Raw genomic sequence first — 9,109 nt, 5'->3', positions numbered from 1 at the left:
GTTATCGTTTGTTTGCTTGAAATTCTCCAAGTCTTTTTTGTTCACTAGTCGTCCTCAGTATTGTATACCAACATGACTTACTGCCAGGGACCCCAGGGATTTGACCGCGCAATACAACAACACCCGCCGATTACTAATTTATGTCAGACGTTTTATTTTTGAAAGTACTGCACTCCCTCTGAATATTGCCAGCAAGCAGCAAGTTCTCAAAGACAACTAAGTTAATTTTTCTAAACTAAACAACTGTCTGCTCTCGTCTGTTCATTCAGAAAAGTGTCTGATGTAAATTTGTAATTAGTGTTTGTTGTATAAAATCTTCAATTCTATTGGGTCCTTCGCTATTAAACTCTGAAATGGAAACCCGATGAGAAAAATTTTCATGACATGTCTGTCAATCACCGCAAATACTATGTTAACTGAGCCGTCTAGAAGAGTTAGTCACTTTCTGAAATGTGAGATCATTTACCCTACAGTTTTCTTGGAGTCTGACTGTTTGAACTCCCCATGTTATGATGACTTTTAGCAGTCAATGCACCGTGAGTAATCGTAAAGTAAATAGTGCCGTGTTCACCTCAGCGTCTCCAAGGAATACCTGAAGTCATTGAACTGGTGGCTCGGTACACACAATGTGTAAATACTGAATTTAATATTTACAGGTTAAAATCAAACCTATCATGGTTTACAGTATCGCATGGTTAACAAATTAAGACATTAAATCTCTTCACCGCAAAGATAAAGCGCTGCTTGCTTCATAAAAGCTGGCAAATTTTCTTTCCTTTGGTTGTCGTTATTGTCTTCAAGGACAAGATTTGGCTTCCATGAAGTTACAAGACGTTTCCTGCAGTTTACCGAATCCTCATCTAAACTTCATATACTGTGGGCTTGGGAATTTTTTATCAAGTTTCGCTGGGTTCTTGATGGATATACAATTTTGAGTCCAATGTACAATGGCCAAAGGTACTGAAGAAGCTCAAAGCAAGTCCAGATCAACTGGAAAAGAAATAAATGACAAATTTTGTAATTTTAGCATTATCATACTTTATACATATAATAACCTCATTATGTAGAACAGAATCATTAACAGCATTCATAAAATTTACACTAAAATCTGCACATGATTACTAATGATTACATTTGAAAATAATCCATTTTTCAGCAATGCAATATCAAGAAAACAATAAGACAGCATAATAGAAATTTTATCACATTGACATGACAACTGCTGAATAAATGTAAAAAAAACTGAACATGAAATAACACTGAACAGACAGCCGTGACTGATATCACATACATGTATATGCATAGTATCAGGCTGAACATGAAGTATTCCAGATTAACGGTCCCTCCACGGTTTTGTCATCATATTCATGCTGTAACTATAGGATTAAGATTCATATTGAATTTCAAATCATCAGCTCACAGATCCGATCTTACAAAGCTACTTTCTGTTTCCTGCTGGATCATCTTGAATGAACAAGTATCCTGCTCCAACCTCTAATTAATCGGCCTATACCTCTTCTCTTTCTGACATGCAATCCTGTTCGCTTAGTGACTACAATGGCCAGGCTTTGTCTCCTAGACAACAGTATCCTAGCACATCCTTTTTTAAATTTTCTTCAGCCAAGATTTATTCTATGCGAAACAGACACAATGAAGAGTTGCTATGTATTACACTAACATAAATGATATGGGTGGCATCCATGGTTAAAAAATATTGATCTCTGTAAGACTTTGAAATAACGTTGTAAACATTTTGTTCCCTTGCATGTTGTTCCATGGCAAAATGCCATGTAATAGATTCATTGCTTTAAACTGACATGTACAAACATCGTTCGGGAATATAGACTTCAAGTCAGCGTGGAGCTCTTAACTGACAGCAGAAGGACTTTTTGAAATACTGGGACAATCAAGAACCAGTATTATGGGTGATCTCTTGAGAGTGACTGAAATTTGTCTCGCCATGCAAGGTATACTTTACATTCATCGAACTGTAATGTTGAATGTTGAGAAGAACGGGACACCAGAGTGTGCAAGAGCGCCATCTAGAGGCAGGTTTCTGAAACAAGACGGGTGCATGCGTGCCCTCAAAAAATCATCATAGTAGTTACATGTCGACATTAATGTAAGAACTCGTCACCTTGAAAAGTTGACATTTAGTCATTCCTTCACCCGCGATAAGTGTCATATCTGTCAAATTTAAAGAAGAAAGAATAGCTAGTTTTAATAACTTGCAATACCATGGGAATCATATCACCCATAGGCAATTAATTCGCAAGATGTTGGCCGTACACCAAAGATACATGATTATCAGTCTCAAGCCACTGTAATCTATATTAAAAAAGAAAACAGTTGTCAGATACTGAATTCTGATCACCTTAAGAATTGATAACACATTGCCAGAAGACAGTTAGAACCATGCTGTCAGTCATCCTAATCACATTTCACAACTTCTCAAGTTCTGAAAATTTCTGACGTTCTGCATCCACCCTGGGATGCATATAAGCCAATGAGTTGCTGATGGAATTTTACGAGGTGTCATATCAATTTCAAATATTACAACCCAATGTGCAGTCTCAATCACCCGGAAATCTACAAACTCTCCAGCTTTTTATCACGTTAGCATGTGCCTTTCCTATAATAAAACTGTTAACCACATCTTTTGGTGAACAAATTAAAAAAATGAAATTGGGAATTTGACAGATGATCAAGTTTATGAGAAACAATAAATTGTACACCTCCTTCAACACAATTGAGACAATCTAATGAAATTGTTAAACAGGAGACACTCCCAGGAGGAGTTGCCATCACATTTTTCACTATCACTAAATCTTTTTGTCACTCTGAGTGCTAATTAGTTGGACTGTGCAATTTGTCTGTCAGTCCATATATGGATGCAAATTAATTTGTTGGCGGCCAAAAAAAGGTTTCAATGTGCTCAAATATGCTTCTCCAAGTTGAGCAATCAGCCAAGGTGGAATCATTAGAAATTAAAGATACTAGAAAAAATGAGAAATTTTCAATAGAAATATGCCCATCAAATGAAATTTTTTTCACATCATTTGAGCACCTCAGGTTTTGCTTTCATGAGTGAGTGGTACTGGTAATTGGGTTGTGTAGGGTTACATCTGTAATGGAACCAATTCGCTACTGACTGCACGGCTTCTGTCATTCACATGTATGGCTTCTTCTTGTTGTCCGCTGATAAAGTCTCGCAGAAGTACTATATTACCTTATTGGTTCATTTGTACAGATGGGGAAAAAAGTCAGCTCATACGACGTTGCAGTTGTCTAGTTTGCCATTGAGATCCTGGCGTACGGGCTGAAAAATTTGCTGTCATGGAGATGGTGTTCACAATCTCACATATCAATACCATGTACCATCAAAACTGGGTGAGATAGATGCATGTGGAATCGCTAATCAAAACCGGAGCATCCACAGTCGCAATTCCCAAAGTGTTAGTAAAAAAAATAAAATAAAAAATTAATTTCCCAATAGTTTGGTGACTAATAAAATGATGGAATGCAAGGAAGGTGAAACTAAATGTCGTGCTAATTGGAAACTGTTATCGATCAGAAATTTTCTGGCCTCCCAGTGGGATAGTGAATGATACGGTAACAAATTTCCTATTTTAGTAATTTCATGTCTGTAATTAAAGAGGTGTGGTGTCAGTGCCTTTGGGTAATGTATGATAAATTGTCCAATGGAGGAAGCCCGTAAAACAACCCCTCATTTCCCAAATTTATTGGCCTATAGAGGGAGTGACAATGAACGCCCCCGATTGATGTGGCCTTGGAACAGTTATGACAATGGTATGCGCTGAATTCTTCATCTTTCAACGTTCTGTGGAAACTCACAAAAAGTGTGCAGTGGCAAATTTCAGTTTTATTTGTGAAAATTGTAGAAAATGTACAGGTAATATGACCAAAATGTCCCCCGAAAAATCCTGTTCTTTCTTTCCAATGGTTAAAATGGAGGTATTCTACAAGCATCACTGACAGCTTTTAATATCCTTAAGTGTTTATTGTTTTTCACTGGTTACTGGTGTTCATATAATTGGCATAGATATTCAAACAATAGTTTCAAATCATTGCATATTGCAACCGTTCACATATTACAATCAGAGGACACATATGAAGGGCATTTTTTACTATAATAAGAATGTAGAATGCTTTGCAATGAATGGTAATTTTACACAAAAGTTTAATACATTTACCTCGACTGTTTGTTTTATATTTTTGTTTATTTTTGATATACATGAATGTTCTTTTATACGCTGGGTTTGGCTTTTTTCCCATGTTTTTAATTTTGCCTCATCCAGAATAGGATATTGGAACACTTGCATTGAACTATGTATCAAGTCATTTCTATCATGCAAATTAAGCCAGCAAACACTTTGATATGAACTTTCTTAAAATGCATGCACATTATACAAATCTGGACGTCAATGGTCATAAACCTTTACCAGTGTACAAAAGAATGAGAACTAAAATAAAAACAGATGAACTTGACAGTGCTGCACACTTTTTTTACCTCAGGTAATCTCCGATTTTAGGCCAACCATATGATAACCTTACAATTGAAAATACATGTAATAGGGAATAAACCGATATTGTGCTGTTAAGGGACAGATCTGCAAGGAAACAGCAAATACTTCGAAGTTGGAATTCAGATCTACTCTTGACATGGATGGTGAAAAAATTACCAAAGTAACAGCACCAAAGACAGAAAACATCTTTTGATATATATTTTCAAGATGGAGGAAAAGGGACTAAATATGACTTCTTTGATGATGTATTTCTTCGAAGAAGCTGGTGCCCATGGAGATAAAAGGATACAATTACGTGAGTTGGAAGCCTTGCAGTGTATCCGTCTAATGGGGCCTGGTGATCATTCTGTTCCTGCAGTACAAACCAGGGTGCCATTAGTCCTGTGTATCTGTACTGTCCCCTCTCCCAAACTGTGTGGAAAATTATCGATCTCCATTTTAATGTAAACCTGCAATTATTGTTGCTATGTGGTGCATATGAAATGGACACCACGGTGCTGACCACAATGCTCCAATTAGTCAAGCTTTACCGCTCTGAACTTTCACGCATATAATTATGAGGACATGCGGCTTTACTTTCCTTTCATTTGAAGGCAGATATCTCCCCTTGTGTGTTAGGGACAACTAGCTGACAAATGCTGTATTTGAATTTGAATGGACTTGCTCCCCCGTGATTACACAATGGGTGTGAGAGACTTTATCGCGACCTGTAGAATTCACAGCGTGCCATCTTGTCTGCATTGAATTCTGAGATTACGAGCAACGAGTACAAATTGGACGTAATTGTGTCGTCTAAACTACACTGTATCTGCAGCTATGACTCAGAGTCTGAAAGGAAAGTGCATGTAAAAAGAGAAAAAAAATACAGAAAATGAGAGAGAGAGATCTAATTAGTCTGAACTTTGTGCAAATTCCGTGTATTAGTTTGTGATGATTTGAGTGACAGCTCGGACAGTCTTGTGGATGCATGTAGACCTAAACCTTCAGGGATTGTGACAGCCAGGAAGTGGTGAAGAGCAAGCCTGCCTCGTTTCAGATACGACTCGGAAAATTACCTTTGTTTTCACCCAGAACGGCTGTACTAATTGTCAAATCCCTGTCAATGGAAAGCAAGATGCCAATAAGTTGCCTTCATTTATATTGCCAGACTCGGAAAGTTCTGTCTGAGATGCAACAGTCATGCAGCCACCTTCTCAAGGAACCGGCGCTGTCTTTGAGACGGGATGGGAATGGATGAGAGGGCTTTTCTTGCGGAGATGTTCGGAATAATGATAGTTAATGGAAGAAAGCTGTAGTCTAGCTTTCACAATAGCCTAGATGCATCAGGGTAACCTTGGTAATTTCATATCTTGATCCAGAATTCTGCTGTGTACAGATACAAACACTCGAACAAACACCAACTTTCCCCCTTTGGAAACATAAAAGTGGTCAGAATTGACGAGGGAATTTTAAAGAAAACGGCTCATCATTTTCTCTTGCGGGCATCTTTTTGTATCGCAGGCTGAATACTTTTGGATTCACTTCAAAGACACGTGCATCGTCTCACTAAAAAATTCATATCTAATCACCTAATGCATCGAAGATGAATCAACCAAAAGCAGCAATGACACACATACATCATGCAAAATTCATACCATAGGGAATTTTCAATCATAGCGAGAGAATTATAAACATAAAACTCAACATCCAAATTATTTTTTTCCAACATTTCATGTCTTTTGCCTCTGTCTTTACCAATTATGTCAGAGGGTAAAATTTGCCTTCTGATGGATAAAGAAGCTAGATTATAATATTTTGCATTTTGGGATTCTAAGTATACGGTGTGCATGGGAGGAAGGAAAAACACTGCATGTGTGAAAGAGAAGACAAACGTGTGGTCTGTGGAGAGTTTACTGGGACAAAGTTTGATGCACCAATGATTCAAGAGCATTCTCTTTCAGTATTTTTGACAAAACTTCACGTCCACGGTATATAACAGAGCGCAGGAGTGACAAGCAAATTCCAAGAAGTTTTTAAAATTGACAGAATGAGTTAAAAATTATAAAAATGAGAGGGGGCACACTGGGCTTGATGGTGCTTATATCTTCAAAGTATCGGTAAATACATGAGGAGATATAGATAGTATTTGTACAAGGTCAATATAGATAGTATTTGTACAAGGTCAAATACGGTATTTCACCCCTGAGGGTATTGCAACCACAAATATTTAGACAGTAAAGGGAATGTCAACATTGTGGTTGTAATACTGTGTACCAATACTCTTCATCGGTAATGTTGCGTGTAATGTACTGCGTACAACAGCTTTCATTGAACCTGAAACTTGCTGCGTCAAGCAATAATGACAATGCCTTTTTTTTTTCTGTACAACTTATAAACACTGTACACTCATGCACAATGACCTTGAGGTCAGGCAATGTTTGTAACAGTTGTACATATATGTACTAAAACTAACGTTTTATATTTTTGCCGATTCATAGTCAATTTGGAAATTTAAAGATACATTCTCACAATTAATGGTAGACCAAACCTAGCTTCTCCCAACAGACTGAAAACAGCATAGAAAATTCACTCTCAGCATAAATGTCTCAGTTGAAATATACAGCATAAAGTTTGACATTAGCATGACATTGGATCACAGAGACGCGCATGAAAGTGATATAATGTCCTTGAATCACACGTTAATGTGGTTCATATCCTTCTGGATTTAATACTGGCTCCGTATGTCTGACGTAAATAGCTGTATTTACGCCTCCCTGACACTCTCCGAGATTCCCAATACAGGATCTTTTGCACGTGGATTTCGGAGTTCAATGTACAGCAACTCCTTCAAAAGCTAGGTTTAAATTATGCATTTCTAAAAAGTCTCATTTGTAAATAATTGAAAAGTACTTTGTCCTTCCACAAAAGTAGAAAAGAGAATTATTCCTTATAAAATGGTAACCCATACAACATTTATTTTTGTAATCTTGATCATCGCATAAGCAGCATTTTCAAGATTTCTGCTGCGATATTTCATATGATTGAGCAAAACCGTCTCGAACGACTTGTAAGCTGACAGGCAAGCCTTTGTTTGAGAGGTTAATAATGCAATATAAATTCACCTTTTAAGTTTTAATCAGCAATTTGTTCCGTGGATCAGACTTTTGTTCTTTCATCTCACAGCGATAAAGCAAAACAATGGGAGATTTACATCAAAGTTTGCATTAAGCTGAAGGAAAATGCGAGGGGGGGAGGGGGGAGAGACAATGTATGTGCACATGCGTGAAAGTAATCGTTTGATAATTTTCAAGGATTAACAGGAATTCCAATTTATCATGATGATTCATAACGCATCTGCTCAAGCGTGAATAAGATTCTTATATCCCAGCCTTCACTTTGCCAAACAGTTCCACAAAGACCAAAAATCTAGACTTGTCAAAAACAGCTGAGCTTTTTCTACCACAGAGAATTTTCTTTCTTCCTTTTTTTTCTCTTGTGTACCCCAGAAGTAAATCTAAATTTAAGCCATCAATTTGGGATAAGACGTGATTCACAGTTACGTGTAGAAGTATATTCAAAAACATCTGGCCCATTACAACTCAAAATCACTATCTCTGACAAACCCCATAATGGGTATAAATGAATCCATAATTGATTACTCAACGATTGCCGAGATGGGAGGAGGATGCGGGATTAACGCAATTATTTCCCACTTAATTTGTTGTATGTTCTTCCTATGTCAATGTATGTTCTTGCTGGTGACTGCAATTGGCTTACATAGATCTATCAAGACCACTGCAAATCACTGAGAGATGAACTGAGTTTTTTGCAGACATTACTACAAATTGAGGCAACATTGAAGGATAATTTTCGATAATTGACTGCACAAATCCAGTGTAGCCCTGTATCTCAAAAACTAATGAGCTGATAGCAGTATAGTGTGTCATTCTCCAACTTTAAAAATTCCTTTTTCCCGGGATACAGTATCTCCGTTCTTCAGCTGGCATTCAAATTCCTCACGAATCACAAGAAAAAATGGAAAATGTACATAATCAATATCGATATCAATAAATGCACGACAAGTTATTTCTGAATGTTTTTGTCCCACATTACATCTTTTTTAACAGCAAATATAAACTGTCACAGGCAGCTATCTATAGCCGTGATTGTGACCCTCTGAACTAAACAAGATGTAGTGGAAAACACTGTACGTGGCATATTGGGCACTCTTCACTGATGTAGTTATATTGACCAAGAGACTTATTTGCTAAGCATGAACGGAAGAGTTAAACACCACAAGTAGTTTGCTATGAAGCTTGTGTAATCAATGAAAAATTGGGAGGGAGAAACAGTACTTATTATTACAAAACTTATTCTGTTATCTTATTGACACATAATAAAATCCTACGAGAACACAAATACACTAAGGTCAACAACTGAACAATAGCACAGATAGACAAAACTTTGGTTATGTAAGATTAACAGTTCATTGAGATTAGAAAAACCATGAAATATCATTTATAAAAATAATTAGAGGTGTAGGTGTTGAATACACTAAAGGTTAATACTTCTGTGCGGAATAG

At 37.0% G+C, this 9,109-nt stretch overlaps 1 long non-coding RNA gene across 2 annotated transcripts in view; it reads right to left on the bottom strand.

The window, feature by feature from the left end:
• Positions 1–622: 622 nt before the first annotated feature.
• LOC139140626 (uncharacterized) overlaps positions 623–9,109 on the bottom strand; it is a 57,220-nt gene continuing 48,733 nt past the window's right edge. Inside the window, exons 3-5 of one of the 2 annotated variants that reach the window (XR_011554031.1) lie at positions 3,230–4,958; positions 2,109–2,187; positions 623–990 (exon numbers count right to left, since the gene is read on the bottom strand). This is a non-coding gene — a long non-coding RNA (uncharacterized lncRNA). The remainder of the gene's footprint in view (positions 991–2,108; positions 2,188–3,229; positions 4,959–9,109) is intronic. The other variant, XR_011554032.1, reaches the window with a different exon arrangement.

Source organism: Ptychodera flava, chromosome 9, assembly GCF_041260155.1.
Source record: "Ptychodera flava strain L36383 chromosome 9, AS_Pfla_20210202, whole genome shotgun sequence".
In the NCBI taxonomy this organism is placed as follows: Eukaryota; Metazoa; Hemichordata; class Enteropneusta; family Ptychoderidae; genus Ptychodera; species Ptychodera flava.
Note: the sequence above shows the minus strand (reverse complement) of the source record. Positions and strands in the feature narration are given on the sequence as shown.